This window comes from Acartia tonsa, chromosome 11, assembly GCF_053477335.1.
Source record: "Acartia tonsa isolate MP-2025a chromosome 11, ASM5347733v1, whole genome shotgun sequence".
Lineage (NCBI taxonomy): Eukaryota > Metazoa > Arthropoda > Copepoda > Calanoida > Acartiidae > Acartia > Acartia tonsa.
The window spans coordinates 6,657,304-6,671,386 of NC_137270.1; positions in this window are offsets into that span (position 1 = coordinate 6,657,304).

Below are 14,083 nucleotides of genomic sequence, written 5' to 3' on the forward strand. Positions count from 1 at the left end.
GCCCTTAGAGGCTCTAGCCGCAGCAAATTGCTCGAATTTTAAATTTATCCTTGTAGAATAATCTATGAATGATAATTTATTAAAAAAATGAAAATTTCTCAATCTTAAATGCCTTATACTTTTTAGGACAATTTCGTTGACACACCTTCCTATATTATGTGGTTTAGCATGTTAGGAGGTGTAATAAAATAAGGGGGGGGGGGCCGACTCTGGGAGCTTATTCATTTATGTTTGAAGAAGGGGGGATGTGCAATACTAATAAAAGAAAAGGGGGTTCAATTGTAAGTAGAGGGGACTTTCAGGTGACCTAACTTGTATGTCACCGGAGCTAAAAAAAAAGGGGGATTGGGGGTGCTGCAAAGAGGGGGCTAATTAAAGGTGAGAGAAAAAAGGGAGTGGGTGGGGCAAAGGGGTGTAATTAGTAAAAATTGGAATAAAAAGGGGGTCTAAGGAAGGGGAGGGGTGAGGGCTAGTAGTGTGGCCTTATCTTCTTGGGCAAACATCAAGTATTACAGCTAGGTTACCTCAATATATCAACTTTTTAGTAGCTCAGCTATTATTTCATTCTTCTATATAGTCAATCAATCAAACAATCACTAGTCAATTATTTTAATCGATTGAGCAATACACTGGTATACAGTAATATATATAACATTTTATGGCGTTGTTAGTAATGTAAATATTATCCTGTACATTTGAAGTAAAGGCTGTTTCACTACAGTTAATTTATATTTATTTTGTGTCTATTAATTCACAAATGTTGTTTAAGGACAGACTGACGATTATACGATAGTTAAAGAGTAGCTGCGCTACTTTTATTATATAAAGTTCTAATAATAAAAAGATATGGTGTTTCTTAACTTTTCATGTTTCTGTTTGGGCGCAATTTTGATGATTAATTTCTTATCAGTAATAAAAGGTAGGTAAATATAAGTTATATGTGATTCATTTTATAATAACCTACTATAATGTTATAGCTTTAATATTTTATTTTTTTTCATTCAACATTACGAAAATTTCAATTTATATAGATAAGGTACTAAAATCAATATATTAAATTATGAAAAAACATAAATAAATAATTATATTCGATTTGGGCAGAAAACAATTTAGAACCATCCCAGCACTCAAATCTTAAAACAAAATAAACTAAAGACATGGTTGAAGATTTTCTAAAAAAATTAACTCAATAAATTTATTGGTTAGCGAGATGTAAAAAACAAAAAAACTTAATACTTTATATAATTCTAGTCGGTGTACCCTTACCTAGTGGAGGTCGGGGGACGTCAGAAAAACAGTTTTACCCCCCCCCCCCTATATTTATATAAAGCTTTTTTGAAAAGTATAATCAAGTTGGACAAGAAATTTATGAGATCTTTCGTTTCAGACCAAAAAGCTTACAACTTATATTAAAGATAGGATATCATTTATTTTATTGTTTATAGTTTATCAATAAGATGAATTCCTGTTTTGTTGGCTCCGAGGGGCCGAAGGCTAAAAGCGCGGGTATTAATATTGTGATTCTTATGTTATTATTTTTCAGTTTGGCTTAGAACGAGTAATAATCCAGTGAATTTTCATGGATATAATTATCATAAATCTTTCTATCTTTAATTATACAGTAGAAGAGATAATCTTCTCAAAGATGATTTACCCGTTTTATCTAATTGACCTGCACGAAATCTTGTTAAAAGTAACCCAAAATAAAATAAAAATTTCTTTGGAAAAAAACCTTCTTTAAAACAGATCAACTTGAATACCAAAAACTACAATAAAAATATATAATGTACAATAAAAACCATTTTTTACAAAATAATGAATTATTCAGATTATCACTTTGAAAAATCAAGATAAAAAACACCTAAAGCTAAACAAAACTATATATATTAAACCTTTGCAGAATAACAATAATTTTTATTACAGAAAGGGTATTTATATTTATCGTAATAAGAAGTGTATACAAGTTTAAAGTATATTGTGTCATCCCTAAAGATCCTTGCAATTAGCCTTTGTGATAGCAACAACTGATACAAACACTTTTAGAGCAGCTTTGCCCCACAAAAGGACAATTTTAATAACCCAAATGACAAATGAGAGATAATAACCAAAAGATAACAACATAATATACAATATGACCAAGATAAGACAGAACGATAAGGTCCTACACATATCTATACAATACACAGTTGAAGTAATCACTGGGCAGCATGTGTTGATCAGTAAAGGTTTAGGAACTATCATATCCTGTGCAGTTAGTCAATTTGTGATATATACGTAGTGAAGGCCGTGATTAGACTACTGTTTAGTTAGGCGGCTGCTATAGGTGAGGACAATGGAATGTAATGTTCGTGACACCTAAAGCTTTTAAAATATGCCATTAATTTGATAAAAAAAACTGTTTTAACTTTTTAACAATAAGTTTAATCTACCGAAAAGGCAATATTGTTTGTCATATTCCATCTATAAGCTTGGTTCCGTAACAAAAAATAGCACTCTAGCTCAAATATAACCTAAGAATAGATATAGGGTTATAAGGATTCTTCTGAAAAAAATATAAATCAATAAAAAAAAATTGGGTAAATCCAACTTTTTGATCACTCAACTCAAACTATATTTTCAATATTTTTCATAATAAAGTAAGCATTGCCAACCTGTGTTTTTCAGCTTCAAACTGATACCTGAGCTGGATCTTTAAATCATTTTAGTGGTGAGCCAGATCGGGGTGAGCCAACTTTACACCAATGAGAGCACAGCATTTTATGAAATGCCGCGCTGTGATTGGCTGAAATTCGGCGCACCCAGATCTGGCTCACCACTAAAATGATTTAAAAATCCAGCAATGTTGGAATGTATAAATGCTCCAATTTTGAAATGAGGGAAATCGCTGAATAATGCTTACCACACTCAAGAAAACAAAAGTAACTTCTAATGCCCCCATTGATACATATATGTTTGGTCAGTGTGTGCCATTTATGTGTTTAAACTAGTGCACATTCACTTCCCCATGTTATCATAAACACATTAAAGTAAAACAATGGCAGAGATGGCAGCGGTCAAATAGCAGTATGTTCCAACTCGTGCAAACTTTTAATTGGGTTTTTGAATATCAGACAATAGCGTCGGAAATATTACCATAGTCAAGATGATACAAACGGCAAATAGCAGACGAAAAAGATTTTTAACACTTGGACTAAGTAGTTGTCTGGATTATACATCTATACTTAATACATTTATTAGAAGCCCTACTGTTGAATTTTATAAAATCTTTAAATTGACTTTACCCCTCCCCCCGGCTAATTCTTCTTAACATTTTGGCTCTAAACCTGCGTGGCTCTTCTAACCTTTACTTAACCTTACCTAACCTACAAATTAGGATGGTAATATTGCAAAAAATCAGTACAAAAGCAAAGAATGCGAATTCGGGGAAACCGCCAAAAGAAGCAGGAAGAAAAAATAAATAGGATTAAAAGACATTTTTTTGCTGTTGTCATAATATGCGGTTTGGTCAAATTAGTTATGTTATACATGTGTGAAAGTAATTGCACACCACCATATATGTTTAAAATGAACAGTACCACACTTAACACCAAATGATCTTTGCTTTTGAGCACCCATAGGGTGGGAGAGGACAATTGATTTTAAAATTACTTTTGAACCCTCTTAATGTTTGTTAGCTATCAAAGGAAAATGAACAATAATTTAATCTTCCCCCTTATAATTTATGTAAAATAATGCATGTCTTTTGTAACTTTTTGAATGGGAGAGTATCTTGTAAAATTTAAATAATATTAAATTTTGTGTTGTGATTTATAAAAATAAACAAAGTGTTGATGGCTTTATCAAGATTTAGGCGAGGGATAGGGTTTAGGACAAACGAACGTTAACAATTACAGAGTGCTTTTAGTAGTAAGATCTTTTTTGTTTGTCTTTTAGATCTCGTTAATAATAAACCATTGGAGTTATTAATAATAGGGCAACTTCATATATGTACCGGTTTGTTTTCAAGCTATTTTTTAGTTTTCTATTGTATTAAAATCATTTGAAAACCAATCAAAATTGACTCCTTCTCTGATTGTTATTATCTCAATTAATTTTTAGAATATCTTTCCCCATCAATGTAAAGGGTCAATTGTTAAACCAATACGCCCATGTTACTTAATAACGTAATATAGTGGCACGAGTCAGGCCTGTTCAAATGTTTTGCTGTTGTCATATCAACATAGCACTGTTTGTTCCATATCTCAATAAATTTTTTTTCTAAAATAAAGTGAGGAAGGGGACATTGGACTGTTATTCTTTTAATATTCGTTGGTTTAACAACTTTGGAGACTCATTGAATTTTGATTGGTTAGTTCATTAATTTGAATGTCCAAAAGTTTCAACCACTAATTGTAATCTACTGAAGGGGCAATTTTGAGTATCATCATTGGGGATGTACATGATTGTATCCAAAGTTTTGTAATAACTATCTCTTACTCGTTGACTAAAAATTTATTGAATTTTGATTGGTTGGTTCATAAAGTTCAGTATCCAAACTTTTCAGCCAATAATTTAATCTAAATTTGATAAGTTGTTTATTAGAATTACGTATACATATACATCAATTACTCGTCCATTGTCTTATCACTTTATTTCCCTGCATATTCGTAAGTAATATACAGGGTGCGCCACATATCTAGGGACTTTTTTAAAACAGCCATAGCGTCAAAACTACTTGACCAATCAAGACGTTTGACCCCACTATAAAAAGCTTAGGTAATGACTTTTTAGCACAAACAAATCTTTGGGCAAAGATGGGCTCGTATTCCGAGCTGGCCGCGCTTATGTTCAACAAGGCAGATTCGAAGTGCGCCGGTGGTATAATCTGAATTCTCAACTAGGGCCTACTAAATCGGACCTCAGCCCATCTGTAGATGAGCTAGAGTTATGCAAATTGCTGGGGATACTGTTAGATACATAAGTAATACACTAGAAAAGACTACAGCTCTTTATCTAAAATGGCTTGGCTTTAGTACTCCGGCAAAGTGAAACGTGGCAGATTTAGCGATTTCAAAAACGACAAAAATCGTAAAAATTTCTCGTTTCTCGACGTCAGAGACACATATGGAACTTAAAACTCATTTTAGACTATGAATTGCGCCGACCACCCTAGATGAATCTTCCTGCCATTTCCAAAAAGGTATAGAACGTCGTTCTAGCTCAACTGTGGTCTAAATAAGAGCCTCCGTGTCAAAGGGTAGCTTGAAAGTTGGGTGAATTTGGATCCTGCGGTTACTCACATTCCTAAGGAAATGGGGCCTCCAAGCAGCCCTATCTTAATTCAATGGACTTTTGGACCTTGGGCTACTTTGAAGCATGCACCAATAGACGTAACCATACCATAAAGACCTCCCTCATTGCCACTATCAAGGAGAACTTCGCCAGCTTGGACAGTTACATTCTGACCTTGGCCTGCCGGCGGTTGAGGAGGCGGGTAGAGGCGGTGATTGATGCTGCGGCGATTTTATTCAATGATCTAATAGTCATATACCTAATTTGCTCCCCAGTTTTAAAATTTAATAAAATCTTTAAAATTGACGATTTCATGTTCATTTGTTTACAGTTTAGAAAAAGTCCCTAGATATGTGGCGCACCCTGTATAACTATCGGCCTTATGGTAAAGTTTGAAGAGGGCAATTTTTAATTTAAGCTATTTAAGTGCTGGGTTTGGTGGAGGGGGGGTATTTTGTATACGTGATTTTTTTGCGAAGGTTGAAGGCCAGGTATAAGGTAAAACCAACAAGCAAAATAAATCTAAAATAGTATTTGGGGGGCAAATGGAGAGGTCGTCAATTTTACGATGTGTTGCCCCCCAACGACAGCTGAAAAACACGTATAGGTTTCTCGAATTAATTTCATTGCTGGTATAAGCTGGTTGAAGGCACCATATTTCAAAATAGTTAAATACCTATAAGAACCTAAAAGTAAACCAAATCGGTTCATTAGTTATAGATATACAAACACACGGACAGACAAACATACTAATACTTTTATATAAGGACTAATAGAGTTACTCTGAAATTTCATAATAATCTAATCTAAGCTCACTCTCTGGATTTTTTAGATTCATTATTATTTTAAGTACATAGTATTTATTTGTGAGCCTCGCTTGAAAGTTAACATATACTATTATCATCCTTGTTTCCTATGTTTTATCAACCATCACATATACATACATATATTTAGATCCTGTATATAGTTGTTGTATTTCCACTTGGAGCAAACATTACACAGCTTAACTTCCGTTCAAATGTACTTATTATTGTGTCTCAAAATCAGCCATGTAACGTCATAAAAATGAGAGATTATCCAAATGAATAAATAAACTAGAAAGTTTTCTATGCTATTTCGGGGTCAAATTGTTTATTATTTATTGAAATATCTCTCAATTCCTGACATTTTAGAACCCAAGAAATCAATTTTGAAAATGCTAATTTTTGCATCATTAGTAAAGTATTCTTAGATAAACGTAACAAGATGTCTGTCTGTTTGTAATGTAGGACCTCGCTAGGTGTACATTATTGGTCCACAAGGGTTCCTGTATTCGTACATACTATCACTAAAAGTTTCCTTAACTCTCTAAATAATAAAAAAAATAAGAAAAGGGAAGTTTGGTGATTTTGATCAAGTTATAAAATTAGAATATTTATATATGTATCAATTATTTATGACTTAAATACATATTTAATTGAACAAGGAATATGCATTTAATTGTCAACAAATTTATCAATATTTTTTTTACAAATATAGTTATAGAGTTGCTTCATTTGTAATAAAATATAAATGGAATAATAAACTTAATAATAATTTCTTATTTGCACATGGTTGAAGATCTTTTTGTCTAAATATCGCCCAATAGCCAAAAAAATCTTCCTTGGAACAATATTAAACTTTCCTAAAAATTGTCATTTTACGGAAGTATATAGGATGGATTAAAAATGTTTAGTGATCGATTGACTTTCAATCTCCAATGATCTTAGTTTAAAGCAGAATTTTGATGGTGGTTATCGTTATTTTAGCCCGCTGTGAGTTTCACTTTACCAGAGAACTTGAAAATCTGATATAACATTAAAGCAATAATTAATTTATTGCCATTTTTAACGAACGTAAATTAATTATAGAATATCTCTTCAATAGTTTTTAGTAAGCATCTTCAGGGAGAGAGAGGAAAATGACGGGTAAACCAATCTACATCTCATTCTTCCCCCAATATTTACCACTATACCAAAGGCAAAGCCTTAGACTAAGAATTGGATAGTAAGAATAGTTATTTCTCGCATCGTATCATAAACGGCTTTCCGCGGATATAAAATGTACAATTATAAGATTAAAATTAGTTTTTTTAGTCCCGAGATGCCGAAGGCACGGGCTAATAAAACTGGTTTTAATCTTATGATTGTACATTTTTATATTCTTAGAAATCTGGATATAATACGATGCTAGACATAGTTTTTTCGTATGGATGAGAACCGGTTCCTATTTACCGGATTCGAATGAATACGAGAATAATTAATCTTGCAATGTCCTATCCCTGTATCCCTGAATATATATATATTACAATTGTTTGTTTTGAGCGATAAGAGAGCAAGTAAAATCATTATTTCATAGTTTTTATTTATCTATCTTTAATTAATTTATATTAATATTAATAAAATAACAAAATTATTACAATTTGATCATAGCTTCAGATCTGCTACACTTAATTTCTAGGATATACAATACATCATCAATTGATGTGTTCATCCCCAATGATGATAAACAAAATTACCGCCCTGTATATCAACATTATTGGTTGAAACATATGGACACTACTAGAATTGAACTAACCAATCAAAATCTAATAAAAGTATCCAAAATAAAATATAGCTTTTATAAAACTTTGGTTATGAGTGTAATTTCTAGCCCAATTTCCCCTCCCTGTATAAGTAGTGTGTGTGTGTGTAATTACTTGTTTACCTAAGGTTTGTCCAAATATCCATTTCAATGGGTATTAGATAATATCCCTCATGGTGTTTTGTTGAGCACAAACCCCTATCCCCTCCCTCCCCCCATACCTTTTATTAAAATAAATTGATATTAATGGGAAACTTACTATTTCATTTCGTTTGTTTGTCATATTGTGTATTAGGTAACCTCGCAAGGTTAAGGTATCATAGGAAAAAACTTATCCCCTACCATCCCAAACCCTTCCTATTTTTCTTTTTTTAATGGAGGGGTGGGTTTTTAGTGATCAATAGGTACTTTATGGAAAAGCACCTGGTATTGTTGTTTATTTTGGGTCATTCATTTGTGTTGGTTTATGCATTTCCATAAACCAACAAATATTAATTAGCGCAAAACCTTAATTTAGGCATTTTATGATTGTCCAACTGTTTTACGCATTTTTAGTTATTTTTTTTACAGTTAGGTACGTGTGTCTGACTGGCTTTTTTTGTAAACTTTGCTTTCACAATATGGAAAAATTGTTATTCTTGATTCTAAAAAAAAGTCTATCAGTTGAAATGAATAGGTATGCATTTTCACCTTTTAATGATGAAATTAAAGTTGTTATAATATGGTATTCTATATATCAGTGGCGTGTACAGTGATTTATCAAGGGGACAGTTGACATTCTCCTTCCGCAATCGCATATGTCTTTCTATTCAAAAACATTCTAAACACATTATTCTATATTTTTGTCGGTGTTAATTTCCAGTGGTTTTGCGTGAATATATTTTAAATGAATCGCGTGCCCTAGGTTTACATATTGTGTAAATATATATAGAGACCCCTTCTTGGTGGTAAAGAAATAGGTTTGAGTGAAATGACTACTTCAACTATTACGCCATTGGATTTACCAATTATGAACTAGTTTAACCAAGTACGTCAATGATAGAATTGCTAGATCTAGTAATCATATTACATATTACGTCACTGATTGAACATAATACGTCATAATATAGTAAGCGCATGCGTCTCTTGTTAAAAATAGCAAAGTATTCAGCAGTGTTGGTTAGGGTATAAGATAGCAAACAATATTTAAGCTTATAAATATAACATTTGGACTATAAGATTAAACATATATGGAATATGGATCTTTATCTACAAATAGTTTATAAGTAATTTAAGTAGGTTATGTATAAGTCCGTTAATACAGTGTGTTTTTTTTATGAGAACTTTTTTTTATGATTAATGGCTTATTTTCTTCGTTTTTTAATGCAATTAATAGAACAACAAAAAAATATTTCAGTTTATATTTAAAAAGCACAGTAAAATCTAAAATTCATAACTTAGGTATCAACATCTAAAAATGGTTTTAGCGCATTTTTCTTATGCTCAAATATTCAACCTTTTGCAAGAATGGCTGATAAACCCCTTTAAGTTGAGATATAGAGCTAAAAATATATTCATATACTATTAGGGACATGGACTAGAACATATCAAAGTTTGAAGGTCATATCTCAACCAGGGAGGGAGTACTGCCCCCCCAAAGTCGACTACAGAAAACCCAATTTTTGTCTTGCAAAGGGTAGAAGATTTATGCATAAGAAAAATGCGCTAAAACCATTTTTAGATGTTGATACCTAAGTTTTGAATTTTAGATTTTACTGTGCGTTTTAAGTATAAACTGAATATTTTGTTGGTGTTCTATTAATTGCATTAAAAAACGAAGAAAATAAGCCATTAATCATTAAATTCTGATAACTATAAGTAGGGTAAAATTGCTTTCAAAAAAGTTCTTATAAAAAAAACACACTGTATAACAATTCATCTAGACATTAAACAATAAAACAGTTTTTCTATTGTTTTATTTGTAGTTTTCATTTTAAAATCACCTGAATTATGCTGAAACTTCCTTTGTTTCCATTGAAATATTTTGTGAAATTAACCAGCTCATACCAATAACGAAATTAATTCGGAAAAAAATCACGAAACCTATATGTGTTTTTCAGCTGTCGTTGGGGGGCAACACATCGTAAAATTGACGACCTCTCCATTTGCCCCCCAAATATTATTTTAGATTTATTTTGCTTGTTGGTTATACCTTATTCCTGGAAATTACCTCTTCTGTAGAGTAAAATCATTGGTTGAACACTGCTAGTTTGAAACTAGCCATAAAAAATTCAATAAACATATTCAAAGTTCTGAGATAATGTGGTTATAAAACTTTGGATCTCTCCTTTCTCCTTGTAATTAACTGAACTTGGATTAGCTAAATCGATATTGTTTATTTAAACCAACATCCTCCTCCTATCATTATCATACAAAATTCAATATGACTCAGATTACGTTGTTTGAGCATGCATAGGCCAACTATGCTGGATGATAAGCTTACATTTAAAACAAATGCAAAAGATAAAATATGTTAAGTTCTCTTTTTTGTTTCAATTGAAGTGATATTGTGGAATTATTATTATTTGCATATTATTTAAATAAGAAACGTTTGTGAACTTTATTTTGACGACTAAGCCATTTCTACTATTTTTTGTTTTTGCGTCATTGAAACCAAATCAAGATTGAAAAAAAACTTTCACTTGAATTCTTCCTTTTCTTACATTTTTTATATCTATAGACAAACATGTATTTCAAAGCATCTATTTTCCTTTATTTTAATAATTTTTGCATATCCTATTTTCCTATTATATAAAGTAGTAAGCGCTTTTTGTCTGTCCCGAAGGATCTTGCTAACCGCTGAACCGATATTGTTCTCCTTTACAGTGAAGCTTCTTATAGGTCCTGGGAAGGTTTTAAACTATTTAGGGAGGGTGTCTTTACCCCCCCCCCAAAAAAAAAAAAATATTTTTTTACTCTTTTGAAACTCAAATTTAAAATTTTAGGTGTCCCTAGAGGCTTCTAGGGGCGTAGCCGCTAGATATTTAAATTTTACCTGTTTTATGTTTGTTAGGATTTTGTTAATTACTGTACAATTTGAGTTCCACATTTTAATCAGGGACAGGGACAAGGGAAGGCTATTCTGGCAAACAATGCTTTAGAGTTGATGTCTTAGATTTCCAGTTTAAACTTGATGATGAGATAAAGCAACTTTTGGCAGAATTTGATAAGAAACTAAAGCATTAATTTAGCACTTTTTGCTTTGTTTACTAAAAGCCGTGCTAAAAGGATTGTCAGAGTTTATCTGCCCGTTCAGTTTAAAGATGTATGAGCAGAAAAAATTCCTTTTTACAACTTTTAAGTATTTTATCTAAATCATAAACTACTCGTAAATTATATGTTAAATAGTGAAAAAATATATTAAAAATCCTAAAGAGTGAATAGCTGTAATACTTTGAAAAATATTTAAGATTGTTTAAATATTTATCTCATGTACAAATTTAAATTCAAAAAAGGTTTTTACGACACCTAGCAATAAAATTCGGAACTACATAGCTATGTATTTTCACAATCATACATTTTACAATATTTGTTGTAGTTTAATTTTGCCTTTCTTAGCAACTTCTTGTATCTAATGGCTAAACACGTTGGAGGAAAGTGGCGAAATAGGAATCTAAAATAAAAAAGCTTCCCTGAAATCATGATTTAGTAAGTACTGCAATAATCAAACCTAAAAACTTCTAATCTCCTCTGAATATCTCAACTTACAAACTTTTTTGATCATTTAAAATATGGGTAATTTCCCCCAAAGTGCCTTGTAGAGCACAGAGTCCCCCCTTTCCCTACCATTAATGTAAAACAAAAAAAAACGATCAAAGGGGCGGCATGTTAGAATTTTCCTATTGTTTTAAAACTTTGCATGTGATTCCTGTAGTAGTTAGGTACGATTTAGAAAGCGTAGCAACTCTATAATCGTTACCAGAATGTCTGTATGTCCATTTTAAACATTATGTTGATTTTTTTTTTACTTTTTAATAACAAATTTTTATGTGATCTAAATATCCTATTGATTTGGTATACTGATTTCTAGGACAACAAAGTACAATATTTTAAGCGAAGCAACTCTATAATCAAATCCTAGAAATGTGAGTATGTCCATAAACATTATCCTGTAATAAGCAGTTTTTCAACAAATTTACTAACAATTTTGCTTCGTCTCTTATACATTTAAATTCTGATTATCCAGTTCTGATATTCTACAAGTGTTAATGTCCATTTGTCCTATCGTTTCAGAGCTTTGCTCCCATAGATGTTGTCATCCTTGTTTGATAAGTAATGAACAACGAATTTAATTTTGAGCTTTAGGCATAAGTTCGAATTTTTAATTTTTTTGTAAAGATCCAAGATGCTGTGAGTATTGGGTTGGATTTGTCCTATTTAATTTTTTATAGATTCATAAAGTGGGATATTATTTAGTTATTGAATCGTTTTGAAACTTTTGCCTTAACCTGCCTCAAGGGGTTAATCAAGGTGTTGATCAAAGTGCTTTTGATTAAAAATTTGTTAAAATATTTTTTTTTGTTTGTAAACAGTTACAAATATCTTGAATAAGAAAAAAATGTAAAGATTTTAATTTCAGGAAGTATTTTAGAATATTTTTTAAATCTCCCTAATTCTAAATTCTTTAGTAAGAAATCTTTGTTTTGATTTAAGAAGCAGAAGCTTCAAGCTAACGAGGTTTGGTGATAGCTTATGATTTATACTATCTGAAATGAACAATAGTGCATTATAGAAATAGTTGCACCTTTCTTTTTGCTATATCAGCTGACGATTACCAGGGTAGGTTTAGTGATTTTCCAAGAATTGTTGAAGAATTATTTAAGAATTGTTGACGAGACGGACTGCCCCTGCATTTTAATAGGTCTTGTGCGACGAAGCCCAATCTGTACCACTTTTGATTCCTGTGACGTAATTAAAATTAGGGATTGTCCATCTCTTTTTAGGAGTTTTATTTCCCACTTCTGCTTTTATCCCCTCATTATATGACGTAAAAGTGGTACAGATTGGGCTTCGTCGTCTTGTGCTATTTTCTATTCTACTTTTTGGTTTTCATAAAAAATGTGTGTTTTGAGGCAAAGACCTTAAAAGCCATGGGCGCTGCCACTGTGTAAATTACCAATATTCGAAATCAATTCTTGCGAATGAAACGTCGTAGTAAATAAATCTACAGGTCCTTTCTCTCTAAAAACAGAGAATTCTCAGGGATTCATGGATAGGACATTGGCCGGATAATTAATCCTTACCCCAAAGTCTTGTGTATGCAACAAAGCTTTTATTAATATATATATAATGGAAGAAAGGAGAGTAGATTATTTTATTTCCCAACTTCCCTGAAGGATTCTTTGAATCAGGTTACCATACATATTAGTCAAAATAAATTAAAGCAAAAAGATATTTTTCAAAAAATATGGGAAAAGGAATAAATTCTAATCCTTTTGAGACTAATTTTGTATCTTTCCGTTTAAGGATCATTCTTTTCTTTAGTTTTTTTTTCTTGATTAAATGTGAAATCACAGTTTTCAGTTACATTTATATATTAATGTATTAATCGGATCTTACACCAGATTTTCATGTTCTCTAATAAAGCGAAGTTTTAGTGGGCTAAAAAATGATAAACCCTATCCACCCTTTTTACCCCATCCCCTCCTTCTGGATGAACGAACTGACCATTAAGTGAGTTCCATGTTGACGACAAGTTTTCCCTGTCATGATATCCATGTACATTATACATACATTTTTATATTTATATAAAAAAAAATTCGCAATATTGGAAAAACTTACGACGCGCAAGAGTGGCGTAATTTACAATCCATTTATTTATACAGAATTAGAAAGGTGTGTTGAGATTCTAGGAATACAGGGATAGGACAATGGACAATAAATTATTTTCCCCCTGAAATTCTGAAAAAAGTTAAGCCTTTGGTACCATATGAATATTAAAAGAAAATATGAATTGGAAATTAAATAATTTCATGACTAATCCCCTTCAATCATATATGTTTCGAATCTGGAATACGTTTTTAAAGTGATTTAGTTTGCTTAGCACAGTACAATATCATGAAAGTTAAGACTTTGACTATACTGTAAAATTCAATAAAAATATGACTATGGAAACAGCTAAAGGTAGAAGTATGTTTGAGATACTAAATAATATTAGACTTAGTTTTATATT